This window comes from Salmo trutta, chromosome 22 (genome assembly GCF_901001165.1).
Source record: "Salmo trutta chromosome 22, fSalTru1.1, whole genome shotgun sequence".
Classification (NCBI taxonomy): Eukaryota; Metazoa; Chordata; class Actinopteri; order Salmoniformes; family Salmonidae; genus Salmo; species Salmo trutta.
Window position 1 is genome coordinate 4,304,524 of NC_042978.1, and position 20,142 is coordinate 4,324,665.

The following is a 20,142-nucleotide window of genomic DNA, read 5'->3' on the forward strand; positions in this document are numbered from 1 at the left end:
CTGCTAGCTAGCCAACCCTACCAGCTAGCAGTACTGTATCATTTTTAGTCAATAAGATTTTTGCAACGTAAGCTTAACTTTCTGAACTTTCGAGTTGTGTAGTCCACTTGTGTAGCTAGCAAGACTGACTTTGTGTTAGCTAGCCAACGTTTAATTACTTCTGCGTTATGAAAGGAACTAGACACGGACACGAATGATCCATTGGTAGTTTGTTGTAACCAAGTATTGGTGCTAACCGTGTGTTATTGGATGCTAGCATGCTAGTTAGCTATGGCGTCATAGGATACGGTGCACTGGGTGGGTTTCACAGAAGAATACTGTACCAAGTTATCTAGCTGAATAAACTAAGTTTGAGCCTATTCCTGGAAACATTGAACCACCGTAGTTTACATCAATTATAATTTCTAAAGTGGAAGTTGTAAAAGTTCATTTGAGTGTTTCAATGAATGGTTAGTGAGGAAGGCCCTGCTCTCTTGCATTCCCCAGTTGTTTAGTTAATTTTCATTCCAATCTCCTTTGTATTAGCGTAGCCTCTCCTGTAGGCTGTCAACTATGTGTCTGTCTATCCCTGTTCTCTCCTCTCTGCACAAGCCACACAAACGCTTCACACCGCATGGCCGCTGCCACTCTAACCTGGTGGTACCAGCGCGCACGACCCACGTGGAATTCCAGGTCTCCGGCAGCCTCTGGAACTGCCGGTCTGCGGCCAACAAGGCAGAGTTCATCTCAGCCTATGCTACCCTCCAGTCCCTCGACTTCTTGGCGCTGACGGAAACATGGATTACCACAGAAAACACTGCTACTCCTACTGCTCTCTCCTCGTCTGATCACGTGTTCTCGCATACCCCGAGAGCATCTGGTCAGCGCGGTGGTGGCGCTGGAATTCTCATCTCTCCCAAGTGGACATCCTCTCTTTCTCCCCTGACCCATCTGTCTATCTCCTCCTTTGAATTCCATGCTGTAAAAATCACTAGCCCATTCAAGCTTAACATCCTTATCATTTATCGCCCTCCAGGTTCCCTTGGAGAGTTCATCAATGAGCTTGACGCCTTGATAAGTTCCTTTCCTGAGGATGGCTCACCCCTCACAGTTTTGGGTGACTGGGGGCAGTATTTTCACGGCTGGATAAAAAACGTACCCGATTTAATCTGATTATTAGTCCTGCCCAGAAACTAGAATATGCATATAATTATTAGCTTTGGAGAGAAAACACTCCAAAGTTTCTAAAACTGTTTGAATGGTGTCTGTGAGTATAACAGAACTCCTATGGCAGGCAAAAACCTGAGATGGTTCTGTTCGGGAAGTACCCTCTCTGACCATTTATTTTCTTTCTTTGACATCTCTTCCAAAAACTAAGGATCTCTGCTGTTACGTGACAATACCCACGTCTCCAATGGCCTCTCAGAGCCCGGGAAAAACAGGAATGACGTAATTCAAAGCCCTGGCTGAAACAAAGGAGAGCAAAAGCTAAGTGGTCTCTCAGTGGAGTAAGCCTTACGCTCGCGACCCGCCCCGCCCCCGCCTTTCGGGTTTTTTCCTCAGTTTACAGACAGGCAGATTCCCGGTCGGAATATTATCGCTTTTCTACGAGATAAATTGCATAAAAATTGGTTTTAAACAGCGGTTGACATGCTTCGAAGTACGGTAATGGAATATTTAGAATTTTTTTGTCACATTCTGCGCCATGCTCGTGACCGAGATTTAGCGTTGGGATAGTGTCTAGAACGCACGAACAAAACGTCGTTGATGGAATATAACGATGGATTATTTGGGACCAAACCAACATTAGTTATTGAAGTAGAAGTCCTGGGAGTGTATTCTGATGAAGAACAGGAAAGGTAATAACATTTTTCTTATAGGAAATGTGATTTTGGTGAAGGCTAAACTGTGTGGGTGTCTAAATAGCTAGCCCTGTGATGCCGGGCTATGTACTTAGATTATTGCAAAATGTGCTTCATCCGAAAAGCTATTTTAAAATCGGACATATCGAGTGCATAGAGGAGTTCTGTATCTATAATTCTTCAAATAATTGTTATGCTTTTTGTGAACGTTTATCGTGAGTAATTTAGTAAATTCGCCGGAAGTGTTCGGTGGGAATGCTAGTTCTGAACGTCACATGCTAATGTAAAAAGCTGGTTTTTGATATAAATATGAACTTGATTGAACAAAACGTGCATGTATTGTATAACATAATGTCCTAGGTGTGTCATCTGATGAAGATCATCAAAGGTTAGTGCTGCATTTAGCTGTCTTCTGGGCTTTTGTGACATTATATGCTAGCTTGAAAAATGGGTGTCTGATTATTTCTGGCTGGGTACTCTGCTGACATAATCTAATGTTTTGCTTTCGTTGTAAAGCCTTTTTGAAATCGGACAGTGTGGTTAGATTAACGAGAGTCTTGTCTTTAAAATTTTGTAAAATAGTCATATGTTTGAGAAATTGAAGTAATATCATTTCTAAGGTATTTGAAAATCGCGCCACAGGATTCAACTGGCTGTTACGTAGAGAGGTTAAACAACTTGGAAAATTCCAGAAAATGATGTCATGGCTTTAGAAGCTTCTGATAGGCTAATTGACATAATTTGAGTCAATTGGAGGTGTACCTGTGGATGTATTTCAAGGCCTAACTTCAAACTCAGTGCCTCTTTGCTTGACATCATGGGGAAATCAAAAGAAATCAGCCAAGACCTCAGAAAACAAATTGTAGAATTCCACAAGTCTGGTTCATCCTTGGGAGCAATTTCCAAACGCCTGAAGGTACGACGTTCATCTATACAAACAACAGTACACAAGTACAAACACCATGGGTCCAAGCAGCAGTCACACCGCTCAGGAAGGAGACACGTTCTGTCTCCTAGAGATGAATGTACTTTGGTGCGAAAAGTGCAAATCAATCCCATAACAACAGCAAAGGACCATGTGAAGATGCTGGAGGATAAAGGTGCAAAAGTATCTATATCCACAGTAAATGAGACCTATATCGACATAACCTGAAAGGCCGCTCAGCAAGGAGGAAGCCACTGCTCCAAAACCGCCATAAAAAAGCCAGACTACGGTTTGCAACTGCACATGGGGACAAAGATTGTACTTTTTGGAGAAATGTCCTCTGGTCTGATGAAACAAAAATAGAACTGTTTGGCTATAATGATCATCGTTATGTTTGGAGGGAAAAATGGGGAGACTTGCAAGCCAAAGAACACCATCCCAACTGTGAAGCACGGGGGTGGCAGCATCATGTTGTGGGGGGTGCTTTGCTGCAGGAGGGACTTGCGCACTTCACAAAATAGATGGCATCATGAGGCAGGAAAATTATGTGGATAAATTGAAGCAACATCTCAAGCCATCAGTCAGGAAGTTAAATTTTGGTCGCAAATGGGTCTTCCAAATGGACAATGACCCCAAGCATACTTCCAAAGTTGTGGCAAAATGGCTTAAGGACAACAAATTCAAGGTATTGGAGTGGCCACCACAAAGCCTGACCTCAATCCTATAGAAAATGTGTGGGCAGAACTGAAAAAGTGTGTGCGAGCAAGGAGGCCTACAAACCTGACTCAGTTACACCAGCTCTGTCAGGAGGAATGGGCCAAAATTCATCCAATTTATTGTGGGAAGCTTGTGGAAGGCTACTTGAAACATGTGACCCAAATTAAACAGTTTTAAAGGCAATGCTACCAAATACTAATTGAGTGGATGTAAACTTCTGACCCACTGGGAATGTGATGAAAGAAATAAAAGCTAAAATAAATCACTCTCTCTACTATTATTCTGATATTTCACATTCTTAAACTGAAGTGGTGATCCTAACTGACCTAAGACAGGGAATTTTTGCTAGGATTAAATGTCAGGAATTGTGATACTGAGTTTAAATGTATTTGGCTAAGGTGTATGTAAACTTCTGATTTCAACTGTATATACAGTACCAGACAAAAGTTTGGACACATCTACTCATTCCAGGGTTTTTCTTTATTTGTACTATTTCCCTCTTTATAAAATAGAATAATAGTGAAGACATCAAAACTATGAAATAATATATATGGAATAATTTAGTAACCAAAAAATTGTTAAGCAAATCAAAATATATTTTATATGTAAGATTCTTCAAAGTGAAAAAAAGGTTTTAATTTACCCTTTATTTAACTAGGCAAGTCAGTTAACCTGTCTGGGGTATGTGGGACGATTTCGTCCCACCTACGTAACAGCTACTGATATTCCAGTGGCGCGATTTTTGAATCGTTAGAAATACTATTACTTCAATTTCTCAAACATATGACTATTTTACAGCTATTTAAAGACAAGAATCTCGTTAATCTAACCCCACTGTCCGATTTCAAAAAGGCTTTACAACGAAAGCAAAACATTAGATTATGTCAGCAGAGTGCCCAGCCAGAAAAAATCAGACAGCCATTTTTCAAGCTAGCATATCATGTCACATAAACCCAAACCACAGCTAAATGCAGCACTAACCTTTGATGATCTTCATCAGATGACACACCTAGGACATTGTGTTATACAATACATGCATGTCTGTTCAATCAAGTTCATATTTATATCAAAAAACAGCTTTTTGCATTAGCATGTGACGTTCAGAAAACGCATAACCCCCGGCAAACTTCCGTTGAATTTACTAACAGTTTGCTAAATTACTCACGATAAACGTTCACAAAAAGCATAACAATTATTTTAAGAATTATAGATACATTACTCCTCTATGCACTCGATATGTCCGATTTTAAAATAGCTTTTCGGATGAAGCACATTTTGCAATAATCTAAGTACATAGCCCGGCATTACAGGGCTAGCTATTTAGATACCCACCCAGGTCAGCATCCACCAAAATCACATTTCCTATAAGAAAAATGTTCTTACCTTGCTTGTTCTTCATCAGAATACACTGCCAGGACTTCTACTTCAATAACAAATGTTGGTTTGGTCCCAAATAATCCATCGTTATATCCAAACAGCGACGTTTTGTTCGTGAGTTCTAGAATGCTTCTTCCCGGTTTCGCGCATGGCGCATTGGTGTGTCAAAAATGTCTAAATATTCCATTACCGTACTTCGAAGCATGTCAACCGCTGTTTAAAACCAATTTTTATGCCATTTATGTCGTAGAGAAGTGATAATATTCCGACCGGGAGTATGCATTGAGCCTAAACAGCCGAATAAAATTTCTCCTCAGAAGCGACTCATGCACGCGCATCATTCAAAGGTCCTCGGAGCATCCACTTACAAAAGGCGATAATATGTTTCAACCTGAGGCTCCCTCGTAAACCTTCAGTTATTTCGCGGGCTCTGAGAGCCTATTGGAGCCCTGGGAATTGTCACGTTACAGCTAAGATCCTTACTTTTCAATAAAAAGATGCAAGACGCACGACTCCTTGTCAGACAGGGTACTTCCTGCTTGAAACCTTGTCAGGTTTTTGCCTGCCATAGGAGTTCTGTTATACTCACAGACACCATTCAAACAGTTTTAGAAAATTCAGAGTGTTTTCTATCCAAACCTGAACAATAATATGCATATTCTAGCTTCTGAGTTGGTGTAGGAGGCAGTTAAAAATGGGAACATATTTTTCCAAAATTCTCAATACTGCCCCCTAGCCCAGACAGGTTAAGAACAAATTCTTATTTACAATGACGGCCTACCCCGGCCAAACCCGGACAACCCGCGTCACCCATGGGACTCCCAATCACCGCCGGATGTGATACGGGTTGGATTCGAACCAGGGACTGTAGAGAGTAGCCACCCTTTGCCTTGATGACAGCTTTGCACACTCTTGTCATTCTCTCAACCAGCTTCAAGAGGTAGTCACCTGGAATGCCTTTCAATTAACAGGTGTGCCTTAAGTTAATTTGTGGAATTTCTTTCCTTCTTAATGTGTTTGAGCCAATCAGTTGTGCTGTGACATGATAGGGGTGGTATACAGAAGATAACTCTATTTAGTAAAAGACCTTGTCCATATTATGACAAAAACAGCTCAAATAAGCAAAGGGAAATGACAGTCCTTCATTACCTTAAGACATGAAGGTCAGTTAATACAGAAAATGTAAAGTTTCTTCAAGTGCAGTTGCAAAAACCATCAAGGGCTATGATGAAACTGGCTCTCATGAGGACCACCACAGGAAAGAAAGTCCCAGAGTTATCTCTGCTGCAGAGGACATGTTCATTAGAGTTACCAGCCTCAGAAATTACAGCCCAAATAAATGCTTCACAGAGTTCAAGTAACAGACACATCTCAACATCAACTGTTCAGAGGAGACCGCGTGAATCAGGCCTTCATGGTCAAATTGCTGCAAAGAAACCACTACTAAAGGACACCAATAAGAAAAAGAGACTTTCTTGGGCCAAGGAACACGAGCAATGGACATTAGACCAGTGGAAATCTGTCCTTTTGGTATGATGAGTCCAAATTTGCGATTTTTGGTTCCAACCATTGTGTCTTTGTGAGACTCAGAGTAGGTGAACGGATGATCTCAGCGTGTGTGGTTCCCACCGTAAAGCATGGAGGAGGAGGTGTTATGGTGTGGGGGGTGCTTTGCTGGTGACACTGTCTGATTTAATTTTTTTTAATTCAAGGAACACTTAACCAGGATGGCTACCATAGCATTCTGCAGGGATATGCCATCCCAACTGGTTTGCGCTTAGTGGGACTATCATTTGTTTTTCAACAGGACAATGACCCAACACACCTCCAGTCTGTGTAAGGGCTATTTGACTAAGGAAAGTGATGGAGTGATGCATCAGATGACCTGGCCTCAACAAACACCCAACCTCAACCCAATTGAGATGGTTTGGGATGAGTTGGAACACAGAGTGAAGGAAAAGCAGCCAACAAGTGTTCAGCATATGTGGGAACTCCATCAAGACTGTTGGAAAGCATTCCGGGTGAAGCTGGTTGAGAGAGTTCCAAGAGTGTGCAAAGCTGTCATCAAGGCAAAGGGTGGCTACTTTGAAGAATCTAAAATATATTTTGATTAGTTTAACACTTTTTTGGTTACTACATGACTACAATAATGTGTTACTATTATGTCTTCACTATTATTCTTCAATGTAGAAAATAGCAAAAAAATAAGAAAAACCCTTGAATGAGTAGGTGTGTCCAAACCTTTGACTGGTACTGTGTATAGTCTTATGAGTATGCATAGAGTTAGTGCAAGACAAGAAGGTCTGGATGGCTGTTTTATTACCAAATGGTGGGAAATATTTAGCATAAGTCATGTTAAGATACATTGTCACGTCCTGACCAGTAAAAGAGCTTGTTTGTTATTGTGGTTTGGTCAGGGCGTGGCAGGGGGTGTTTGTTTAGAGTGTTTCGAGGTTTGTTGGGCTATGTTCTTGTTATTCTATTTCTATGTTAGTTCTAGTATGTCTATTTCTATGTGGTGTTTATTGGGTTGACCTTCAATTGGAAGCAGCTGCTCCTCGTTGCTTCTAATTGAAGGTCCTTTTTAAGAGGGGTGTTTTTTTCTATGGGATTTGTGGGTAGTTATTTCCTGTTTTGTGTTCGTGCACCTGACGGGACTGTTTATTGTTGTTTTTGTTTTCCTTCTTTAATAAAATAAGAAGATGAGTTTACACGTTCCCGCTGCGTTTTGGTCCAATCCCTACGACACCCGTGACATACATCTTTTTTATTAATTCTAGTGCCGAATTTCAGGGACTGTCAGTTTACCAGGTTATCAACACACATTCAGAGACTGTTGCGGTGAAGAAATATAACTCATAAGACTAGTTAATCATTAAAAACTGCAACATCCATTTCAGTAACTGTGCAATAAATCCAACTAACAGATTGGATTAGTTTAGATTTTTTTGTTTGTTATTTATCTTTGTGTAGCATTTGATAAATTAATTGATTCATTAATCAGTCAATGTATATGCAAAAACACAGATATTGAAACAAATAATTTAAAAAAATCTAACTACAGTAGAGGATTCTGGGAAATATGATAATGCTGAGCATTGTTTTGCAGACCTCCTAGCCTGGACCATGCTGGACCAGCATACAGCGGTGAGGGTGATATGTCAAACATTTATTTTGCATATCAGGAATGGTTCTTTACTGCTGTGATGCTTGTGAAGAACCATCCTGAGACCTATAATATGAATCAGGTTTGAGGAGTTAGTGAGGTAACTTTGGTCAACTCTGAGTTCAACTTGAATAACAGGTACCACGAAAGTGGCTCAACTTTTAGCCAGGTAAAATTTTATGGCAACAAATTCTTTAGATCTTAGCCTGCCCCAGAGCAGTTAACTCAGGGCTTATTAAATTTTTCCTGAATGAAGTGTCTGAGCCATGAGTTGAGGTCCAATGAAATCAGGTACCCTGCCTCTGGCAAAGATTGTGTCATCATCCCCTTCATTTGAGGAAATTATTGATTCAATATTTTACTAATCAAATTTTGGTGTGTAAAAAAAAAAGTAATGCTAAAAAACACTACATGTATATGGACACCTGCTCGTCAAACATCTCATTCTAAAATCATGGGCATTAAAATGGAGTTGGTCCCCCCTCTGCTGCTAAAACAGCCACCACTCTCCTGGGAAGGCGTTCCACTAGATGTTGGAACATTGCTGTGGGGACTTGCTTCCATTCAGCCACAAGAACATTAGTGAGGTTGGGCACTGATGTTGGGCGATTAGGCCTGGCTCGCAGTCGGTGTTCCAATTCATTCCAAAGGTGTTCGATGGGGTTGAGGTCAAGGCTTTGTGCAGGTCAGACAAGTTCTTCCACACCGATCTTGACAAACCATTTCTGTATGGACCGCGATTGTATTTAAAAAATTGTGAAAAGCAAACTGACAGCCACAACCAACCATAGGCATGTAATCCATAGATTATAGATCCATAGATTACAGTTACCATTCAAGTCAGGACTGGCAGCTATTGATAGTGTACCCTTGAGTTTAACGGTCAAATTGCCCTGGTTAGAGGTTTCAAAACTATTGATTATATATTTATTTCTTTATTTTACCTTTATTTAACTAGGCAAGTCAGTTATGTCTATGGCCACAATGCAATAAGCTGTTCCACAGATATAAGAAGGTGCGATAGGAGTGGGAAAAAGGTGCCCCTTGCATTGATAAGCACACCAACAACAAAGTAAAATCCTATTTCACACCATAGCCTGCTGAATTTGCACGATAACTTTACTTTCATTTTGATTTCGACACAAATGAAAATGTGGAACTGACCCATGGATTGATGTTTCAGCATTGTCTCAATGAAGAGTTTGGTGTTTCACTAGCCATGTGCAAAATGCATGCGCAGTTACAAGACCGCTAGAGTTAATGGCAGGTGGACAAGCAATATCCACTGTCGTAGTACGGATGAAGCCTGACCTGGAATGTGAAGCTAACTGAAGATGGATATCTTTACAGTATAAAAGCCTGAGTAGATCAACCTTGCTTCGTAGTATACACTGTTCTTTCCCTCTCCACCATGTTTTCCTTTTATGCCATGAATTCCTACAATGTTAAGTTCCTGTAATTTTACGGTACACTACATGCTACTGATTGCAGTGAAAGCAAGTTAAACAACAACAAGTTACTTGAATTTATGAAGGTGTTTTTGCTGTAAAAGGACAGTTGAATGCTGGTTACTTGAGACTATGCCTCACTTGGGAGTTGAACCCACAACCTCTTAGTTGCTAGTGACTTGAATGTTCTACTAAGTCACTAGGTCAGTTGACATGACAGAGATTGGTCACAGATTTAGAGAATACATTTCTGCACTTTGCTAAAAGTGGCCCAGAATCAAGTCAATTATTGTCTGATTATCTGACAAAACTAACCTAAAAATAGCAGTGCTCAGGGGAAATTGATGTAAAGTGTGGATAAATGCTTTGGGGATTTGAACTTGCAAGCTTTTGGGCAGAAAGTTCATTAATGTTTCAGCAGTGCCACCAGGTACATCTTTATTACCAAGAACCAGTGGCGACCCGTCAATCAGGGCAGGTGGTGAGCCCCACATATTAGCAAAAAAACTAACAAACTAACAAACAAAAAAATAATAAATGTTTATTTTTGGGGCCTTATCAGTTTGTTACATATCAGTTTGCAAACAATGTAAAGTGTGTGTGTGTGTGTGTGTGTGTGTGTGTGTGTGTGTGTATATATATATATATATATATATATATATATATATATATATATATATATATATATATATATATATATATATACAGTCGTGGCCAAAAGTTTTGAGAATGACACAAATATTAATTTTCACAAAGTCTGCTGCTTCAGTTTGTATAATGGTAATTTGCATATACTCCAGAATGTTATAAAGAGTGATCAGATGAATTGCAACTAATTGCAAAGTCCCTCTTTGCCATGCAAATGAACTGAATCCCCAAAAAACATTTCCACTGCATTTCAGCCCTGCCACAAAAGGACCAGCTGACATTATGTCAGTGATTCTCTCGTTTACACTGGTGTGAGTGTTGACGAGGACAAGGCTGGAGATCACTCTGTCATGCTGATTGAGTTTGAATAACAGACTGGAAGTTTCAAAAGGAGGGTGGTGCTTGGAATCATTGTTCTTCCTCTGTCAAACATGGTTACCTGCAAGGAGACATGTGCCATCATCATTGCTTTGCACAAAAAGGTCTTCAAAGGCAAGGATATTGCTGCCAGTAAGATTGCACCTAAATCAACCATTTATCGGCTCATCAAGAACTTCAAGGAGAGTAGTTCAATTGTTGTGAAGACGGCTTCAGGGCGCCCAAGAAAGTCCAGCAAGCGCCAGGACCGTCTCCTAAAGTTGATGCAGCTGCGGGATCGGGGCACCACCAGTACAGAGCTTGCTCAGGAATGGCAGCAGGCAGGTGTGAGTGCATCTGCAAGCACAGTGAGGAAGACTTTTGGAGGATGGCCTGGTGTCAAGAAGGGCAGCAAAGAAGCCACTTCTCTCTAGGAAAAACATCAGGGACAGACTGATATTCTGCAAAAGGTACAGGGATTGGATTGCTGAGGACTGGGGTAAAGTTATTTTCTCTAATGAATCCCCTTTCCGATTGTTTGGGGCAGCCGGAAGAAAGCTTGTCCGGAGAGACAAGGTGAGCACTACCATCATGCCTGTGTCATGCCAACAGTAAAGCATCCTGAGACCATTCATGTGTGGGGTTGCTTCTCAGCCAAAGGAGTGGGCTCACTCACAATTTTGCCTAAGAACACAACCATGAATAAAGAATGGTACCAACACATCCTCCGAGAGAAATTTCTCCCAACCATCCAGGAACAGTTTGGTGACAAACAATGTATTTTCCAGCATGATGGAGCACCTTGCCATAAGGTAAAAGTGATAACTAAGTGGCTCGGGGAACAAAACATGGATATTTTGGGTCCATGGCCAGGAAACTCCCCAGACCTTAATCCCATTGAGAACTTGTGGTCAATCCTCAAGAGGCGGGTGGACAAAACAAAAACCCACAAATTCTGACAAACTCCAAGCATTGATTATGCAATAATAGGCTGCCATCAGTCAGGATGTGGCTCAGAAGTTAAATGACAGCATGCCAGGGCGGATTGCAGAGGTCATGAAAAAGAAGGGTCAACACTGCAAATATTGACTCTTTGCATCAACTTCATGTAATTGTTAATAAAAGCATTTGACACTTGTAACATCTGTAACATAGTAACATCTGACAAAAATATCTGAAGACACTGAATCAGCAAACTTTGTGGAAATTAATATTTGTGTCATTCTCAAATCCTTTGGCCACAACTGTGTATGTATGTATGTATATATATATATATATATATATATATATATATATACTGCTCAAAAAAATAAAGGGAACACTTAAACAACACATCCTAGATCTGAATGAAATAAATAATCTTATTAAATACTTTTTTCTTGACATAGTTGAATGTGCTGACAACAAAATCACACAAATATAATCAATGGAAATCCAATTTATCAACCCATGGAGGTCTGGATTTGGAGTCACACTCAAAATTAAAGTGGAAAACCACACTACAGGCTGATCCAACTTTGATGTAATGTCCTTAAAACAAGTCAAAATGAGGCTCAGTAGTGTGTGTGGCCTCCACGTTCCTGTATGACCTCCCTACAATGCCTGGGCATGCTCCTGATGAGGTGGCGGATGGTCTCCTGAGGGATCTGTGGTGCAACGTGGCGTTGGTGAATGGAGCGAGACATGATGTCCCAGATGTGCTCAATTGGATTCAGTTCTGGGGAACGGGCGGGCCAGTCCATAGCATCAATGCCTTCCTCTTGCAGGAACTGCTGACACACTCCAGCCACATGAAGTCTAGCATTGTCTTGCATTAGGAGGAACCCAGGGCCAACCGCACCAGCATATGGTCTCACAAGGGGTCTGAGGATCTCATCTCGGTACCTAATGGCAGTCAGGCTACCTCTGGCGAGCACATGGAGGGCTGTGCGGCCCCCCAAAGAAATGCCACCCCACACCATGACTGACCCACCGCCAAACCGGTCATGCTGGAGGATGTTGCAGGCAGCAGAACATTCTCCACGGCATCTCCAGACTCTGTCACGTCTGTCACGTGCTCAGTGTGAACCTGCTTTCATCTGTGAAGAGCACAGGGCACCAGTGGCGAATTTGCCAATCTTGGTGTTCTCTGGCAAATGCCAAACGTCCTGCACGGTGTTGGGCTGTAAGCACAACCCCCACCTGTGGACGTCGGGCCCACATACCACCCTCATGGAGTCTGTTTCTGACCATTTGAGCAGACACATGCACATTTGTGGCCTGCTGGAGGTCATTTTGCAGGGCTCTGGCAGTGCTTCTCCTGCTCCTCCTTGCACAAAGGCGGAGGTAGCGGTCCTGCTGCTGGGTTGTTGCCCTCCTACGGCCTCCTCCACGTCTCCTGATGTACTGGCCTGTCTCCTGGTAGCGCCTCCATGCTCTGGACACTACGCTGACAGACACAGCAAACCTTCTTGCCACAGCTCGCATTGATGTGCCATCCAGGATGAGCTGCACTACCTGAGCCACTTGTGTGGGTTGTAGACTCCGTCTCATGCTACCACTAGAGTGAAAGCACCGCCAGCATTCAAAAGTGACCAAAACATCAGCCAGGAAGCATAGGAACTGAGAAGTGGTCTGTGGTCCCCACCTGCAGAACCACTCCTTTATTGGGGGTGTCTTGCTAATTGCCTATAATTTCCACCTGTTGTCTATTCCATTTGCACAACAGCATATTACATTTATTGTCAATCAGTGTTGCTTCCTAAGTGGACAGTTTGATTTCACAGAAGTGTGATTGACTTGGAGTTACATTGTGCTGTTTAAGTGTTCCCTTTTTTTGAGCAGTGTATTTGTAAAGAGGCATACACATATGGTCAATTTTTTTCTTCTTGATTAAGGCAGCTTCAAAATGCAGGTGTTTCAGCATAGCTCAGTGCTTTCTGTGGTGGTGGGGCGAGCCTGCAGAAAATAGGAGCACTGCGCTGTGATTGGCTCAGTGTTCTGTCGAAGTCCTTAGTAAGGGTAGACATCCAAAATGTCAGCCCTTTGGGTCCTGCCTAAGAGTTATATTACAAGTGCCCTTTCAAGAAGGCTCAAAGTCATTGGCCACAGATATAATTACGTCAAATCACGTTATATATACAGTAGCTTTGTTTGGACTGATCATGTCAACATCTTACTTTCAAAGTCTTAGCTAGCAGTCATCATCATGAATCAAGTCGACAATCTACTGGCAAATCCTTTTTAATCCTTCTCTTATTAAGACAAATAATGAAGAGAAATTATAGATAAAACGTATTGGTGCTCATCGGCCATTGGACATGAAGATTACACAACAAGTTGGAAATTGCAAATTCAACAATGAGTCGTTTGGACGGAATCAGTAGCTAACTGCAAGCATTGCAAAGCAACCACTAACGTTAGCCTGCTATTCAATGGAGTGGCTGTGTGTTATTTTTTCAGAGTTCCCACCATAAATCCAGAGAACGCCAGACTTTGATGACAAAGTTTGATGACAAAATTTGCACACAAAGGACCACCCCGCCACCTTCACAAGGTAAGTCCAAAAATGTCTGCACAAAATTGTCTGCACAAATGATGTAATACGCAAGGGAAATATGTATACTGTAGCTAAGAAAGTAATACTAAGTGTACATTATCTAGTAAGCTGTTAGTAGCCCATGTGCCTCACCCTAATAATTTGGTCTATTTTCATCAACGCGGTATTGTCAATAACATCGTTCGTGGCCGGTGTGTGTCACGTCCTGACCAGCAGAGGGAGCAATTGTATTAGTTTTGGTCAGGACGTGGCAGAGATTTTTGTTACGTGTGAGTTGGTTGTTGGACTCCCAATTGAAGGCAGGTGTGTTGAGTTGCCTTTGATTGGGAGTCCTATATAGTAGTGTGTGTTTTTCCTTCTGGTTGTGGGTAATTGTTTCTGTTCAGTTGTGTTTCAGCTGTCAGTGCTGTTGAGCTGTCGGTGTTTTCTTGTTTTGTAGTGTTCCAGTGTTCTTTTTGAATTAAATCATGAACACTAACTCCGCTGCACCTTGGTCTTCTTCTCTCCAGAATGACAGCCCTAACAGAATTACCCACCACAAAAGGACCAAGCAGCGGAGGAGGAATGAGCCACAGGAGAACAGCGTGATGGACTGGACATGGGAGGACATCCTGGACGGCAAGGGATCCTACACTTGGGAGGAGATCCTGGTCGGATGGGATCGCCTCCCAAGGGAACAGGTAGTGGCACTCAGAAGAGTGGAGGCAGCAGGAGAGAAGGACCAACGGCGACGGTATGAGGGAACACGGCTGGGAAGGAAGCCCGAGAGGCAGCCCCAAGATTTTTTTTGGGGGGGGCACAGGGGCTGTTTGGCGGGGCGAGGATGGAGCCCCAGGCCAGCTCCCCACACTAGCCCTGAGGTGCGTCAGCCCAGTCTGACTCGGCCTGTTCCCGCTCCCCGCACTAGCCCTAAGGTGCGTGTCTCCAGGCTGGCATGTCCTGTACCAGCCCCATGCATCAGGCGTCGAGTGCGTCAGCCCAGCCTCGCCAGTCAGGAGTCGCCTGAGCTGCCCGCCAGTCAGGAGTCGCCAGAGCTGCCCGCCAGTCAGGAGTCGCCAGAGCTGCCCGCCAGTCAGGAGTCGCCAGAGCTGCCCGCCAGTCAGGAGTCGCCAGAGCTGCCCGCCAGTCAGGAGTCGCCAGAGCTGCCCGCCAGTCAGGAGTCGCCAGAGCTGCCCGCCAGTCAGGAGTCGCCAGAGCTGCCCGCCAGTCAGGAGTCGCCAGAGCTGCCCGTCTGCCCGGATCAGCCAGAGCGGCCCGTCTGCCCGGATCAGCCAGAGCGGCCCGTCTGCCCGGATCAGCCAGAGCGGCCCGTCTGCCCGGATCAGCCAGAGCGGCCCGACTGCCCGGAGCTGCCAGAGCGGCCCGACTGCCCGGAGCTGCCAGAGCGGCCCGACTGCCCGGAGCTGCCAGAGCGGCCCGACTGCCCGGAGCTGCCCGAGCGGCCCGACTGCCCTCCGGCCCAGCCCGAGCGGCCCGACTGCCCTCCGGCCCAGCCCGAGCGGCCCGACTGCCCTCCGGCCCAGCCCGAGCGGCCCGACTGCCCTCCGGCCCAGCCCGAGCGGCCCGCCTGCCCTCCGGCCAAGCCCGAGCGGCCCGCCTGCCCTCCGGCCAAGCCCGAGCGGCCCGCCTGCCCTCCGGCCCAGCCCGAGCGGCCCGCCTGCCCTCCGGCCCAGCCCGAGCGGCCCGCCTGCCCTCCGGCCCAGCCATAGCGGCCCGCCTGCCCTCCGGCCCAGCCTCCGGCCGAGCGGCCCGCCTGCCCTCCGGCCCAACCCGAGCGGCCCGCCTGTCTTCCGGCACGGCCGGAGCAGTCCGTCTGCCCGGGTGAGCCCGAGTGGCCCGTCTGCCCGGTGCAGCCATTGGCGCCACCGAAGTGGGCGACGCCGAAGGTGGAGCGAGGTCCACGTCCCGCACCTGAGCCACCTCCAGGATAGGTGGGTTGGGGAGGGAGGGTGTAGCACAGTGCCGTCGTTGACGGCAGCCACCCTCCCTTCCATACATGAAGGGAACTCACGTGCGCAAGCCGTATGGTTAGTGAGAAAGTCCCTTACTAGACGCTCCCTTACTAGACGTCCGACTACGTCCGATAAATCCGCGGATGGCGTCGGGCCGCTCACAGGGGCCGGATCTTCCAGGAAGTCATCGAACGGAGTCTCTCGGACCTTCCGTTTCCGTTTAATACAATTTTCACATTTTGGTCATTTCTTTGCAGTCCCGGATTATTCCACGAGAGGGTGAACGGAATCATATTGCAAATGTAACATATATCCCCGATCACGACACGGCTTTTTCTCCTAAACGGAAAAGAATTCGGAGACGAAACTCGGTCAGCGTGGGTTTGGCATAATGGGCAGTTGGCCCTGAACGGGATGGAGTCGAGGCCTCGACGCTTTTCGAGTTAAGGCTATTTTTCTGGGATTGAAAGTCAAACAGGAAAATAGAGTGCTGATTTGACCGCTTCACATCAAACTACATGAGCCTACGGTGTCAGGAGAAAAGGAACCATGCATTTACCAGTGTTCATTTCAGAGAAATTGTACAATGACACATTGGTGATATTCAACAGTAGGAGGGTTTTTTTTCAAAAAAGTTACATATCCAGTTGCAGCGTGTTCAGATGAGTCCGTTAAGGTGGGTTTCGGAGCTCTGCGAGATTTCTGTGATTTTCTGAAACAACACACACTTGTTCAACCCTCTGTAAATAAGTCAGTCCTTAACAGAAAAACTTAACTCAATATTATATAAGAGCCTAAATTCAGATTCCTGTGTCAACCAGAAATGCCTTAAAATGGTGTCATAGGGGCTGTTTTGAAGGGTTAAAATGGTCAGATCGTTCCACAACTTCATATGTGTGACTAGGCAACCCTCATGAACTGTAAATCGGTCATTTATCCCATCAGATGTCAAAGAAAAGCTCTCTCACACACACACAGCAAGGACGGAGTGACACAGTGCGGTGCTTAAAGACACAAAGAGCCTGCAACCATTATCTCTAGGCTGAGACGAGTTCTACGAGATGCCCCGCTTGACCATAGCTCGTTCGGTCTGAGCGCAGCGACCGTGAGAAAACTAGGCCCAAAATGATGCCTGCACCAATATGTGAAGTGCTTTTGGGTGACAGTGAGAGAACCGTTAGGGTTAGAACCTAAGGTGCGTTCCTGAGGCCCTCCGGATCTGTGCAAGCCTAATGTTGACCCTGTGGCATTAACCCTTCACATTGAAAAGAAGGTGTTTAGATCAAAAAGTGTGCAATGACTTCTCTCCCCATAGGAATACATTGACTATTCTGCTAAATTCAACCTGAAGTCTATGTGGGTTATGAATGCCTTATGAACCTGTCTTCTATAACAATCCATCAGGCTACTGTGAGGTCTACCTGTGTCGATTCTAAGGTTCCTGGAGCAACCGGAAGTTGTTAAAATCACCCTAGAGCTATTGTCATATAACCTGCACATAGTGAAAATCACGCAACTCAACCATGTGTCATTCAGTCAATTCTTAAGGTAGAGGCTTCATATTCAGGATTCTGTTTATGTCTACCCAAAGACAACGTGTGTGGAGCAAGAGCTTCCTGTGACAACCTGAAGTTGTTAAAAACAGCCTAGAGCTATTGTCTTATAACCTGCACATAGTGAAAATCACGCAACTCAACCATCTGTCATTCAGTCAATTCTTAAGGTAGAGACTTCATATTCAGGATTCTGTATATGCCTACCCCAAAGACAACGTGTGTCTATTCTTTTTGCAAAAAATCTAAAACACACACACACAATTTGGCCATAGGGACATAGTGTGGGGCTTAGAGGCTTATACCGCCTTCAATAGTTACTTTCGTTCAAACGATTCAAGAACCGTCAGACCTAAAGCTCTGAAATTTTAGAAACTTTTTCTAGAGCTCAAGTCGATAGTGCATGGTGATTTATGGGGCTCTAGAAGGTTCTCAGACCGAGAAACCGCCTCGTGCATTTGCAATATTTTCAATTCATTTTGAATATCACGGACATGGCGACATGTAGAAATGTCCCAGAGTCGCAAGACTAGGTGCATTGAAACCAGCTCGGCCCATAGAGACGGACCCCAATGTCTCTGTCCGATAGCTCATTCAGGGACCCCGTAGTAACGCCCTGAATAAGTGGATTTTCAGCACCAATTAAGGCCATTGTTCGGGCACCGAATGACCTATCAAGCCGAAACTTGGAATTCGGGGTCGCCTCACATAGGCCTACACATAATGTCAGAGCTGGACCCGCAGCTATAACGTAAGTATGTGTTTTATGTTTTTTATGGTTAAAATTGAAAGCACTGTGAATTATGGGCCTTCTCTGACATATGTGATAGTTGGCTTCTATACGAGTTGGAAAAAGTGGATTTGGTGTCAGATGGTATCAGTTTGGTGTCAAAATGACATCTAATTGACTGATGGATGCTGACTGCTGGGTGACGAGCAATGGAGAGGAACCACAGTCACTGCCCGGCCATCCCAAGTTCATCGGGCCAGTCAATTATGCATTTCTGTAGTATTTTTGAGCATGCCTAAATTCGTGATGCTAAATGCCCATTGAATCATATTGCAAACATAACACAGCTATATTGCAAATGTAACGCGGATTTGCAATATGATTCAACAGCAAAAAATATCACCAAAGTTGACATGATGAATCATATTGCAAACGTAACACGCAATATTGCAAACGTAACACGCATTTGCAATATGATTCAACAGCAAAAAATATCACCAAAGTTGACAAGATGAATCATATTGCAAACGTAACGCGCAATATTGCAAACGTAACGCGCGTTTGCAATATGATTCAACAGCAAAAAATATCACCAAAGTTGACATGATGAAATCAACACAATGAGCGATAGAGAGGAACCACAGTCACTGCACGGCCATCCCCAGTTCATCGGGACAGTCAATTTTGCATTTCTGCAGTGTTTTTGAGCATGCCAAATTCGTGATGTTGAGATCCATTGAAACATATTGCAAATGCACATGGTGATCCGAAATGGGTTACCAGGAGTAATTTTTTAGAAGGGTTTTAAATGCCTTTAGTGTGGTGCAAGGGGTCCACGGTTGGGTAGGGAGCACCTTCCATCAGTGCCCATCCAGTATGGGGCGCCCCTAGTCATTTTGGACATTTTTCAAAATATCGCTAAAAAACGACAGTCCCACTTCTCTCATGTTACCATCAAGCCATGGAGAGGAACCACAGTCACTCCACGGCCATCCCCAGTTCATCGGAACAGTCAATTTTGCATTTCTGCAGTGTTTTTGACTGTGCCAAATTCGTGATGTTGAGGCCCATAGAAACATATTGCAAATGCGCATCCGTGCACATGGTGACCCAAAATGGGTTACCAGGATTAATTTTTTAGAAGGGTTTTAAATGCCTTTAGGGGGGTGCAAGGGGTCCACGGTTGGGTTGGGAGCACCTTCCATCAGTGCCCATCCAGTATGGGGCGCCCCTAGTCATTTTGGCCATTTTTCAAAATATCGCTAAAAAACGACAGTCCCACTTCTCTCATGTCACCATCAAGCCATGGAGAGGAACCACAGTCACTGCACGGCCATCCCCAGTTACACGGGACAGTCAATTATGTATTTCTGCAGTGTTTTTGAGCATGCCAAAGTTGTAATGCTAAATGCCCATTGAATCATATTGCAAATGCGCATCCGTGTATTTGCAATATGATTCAACAGCAAAAAATATCACCAAAGTTGACATGATGAAATCAACACAACGAGCGAAGGAGAGGAACCAGGAGCGTTCCTGAGGTCCTCCCGATCTGCGCAAGCCCACCTTGACCCTGTGGCATTAACCCTTCACATTGAAAAGAAGGTGTTTAGATCAAACTGTGTGCAATGACTTCTCTCCCCATAGGAATACATAGGCTTCAGGTTGAATTTTGGAGAATAGTCTATGTGGGTTATGAATGCCTTATGAACCTGTCTTCTATAACAATCCATCAGGCTACGGTGAGGTCTACCTGTGTTGATTCTAAGGCTCCTGGAGCAACCAGAAGTTGTTAAAAACACCCTAGAGCTATTGTCATATAACCTGCACATTGTGAAAATCACGCAACTCAACCATGTGTCATTCAGTCAATTCTTAAGGTAGAGGCTT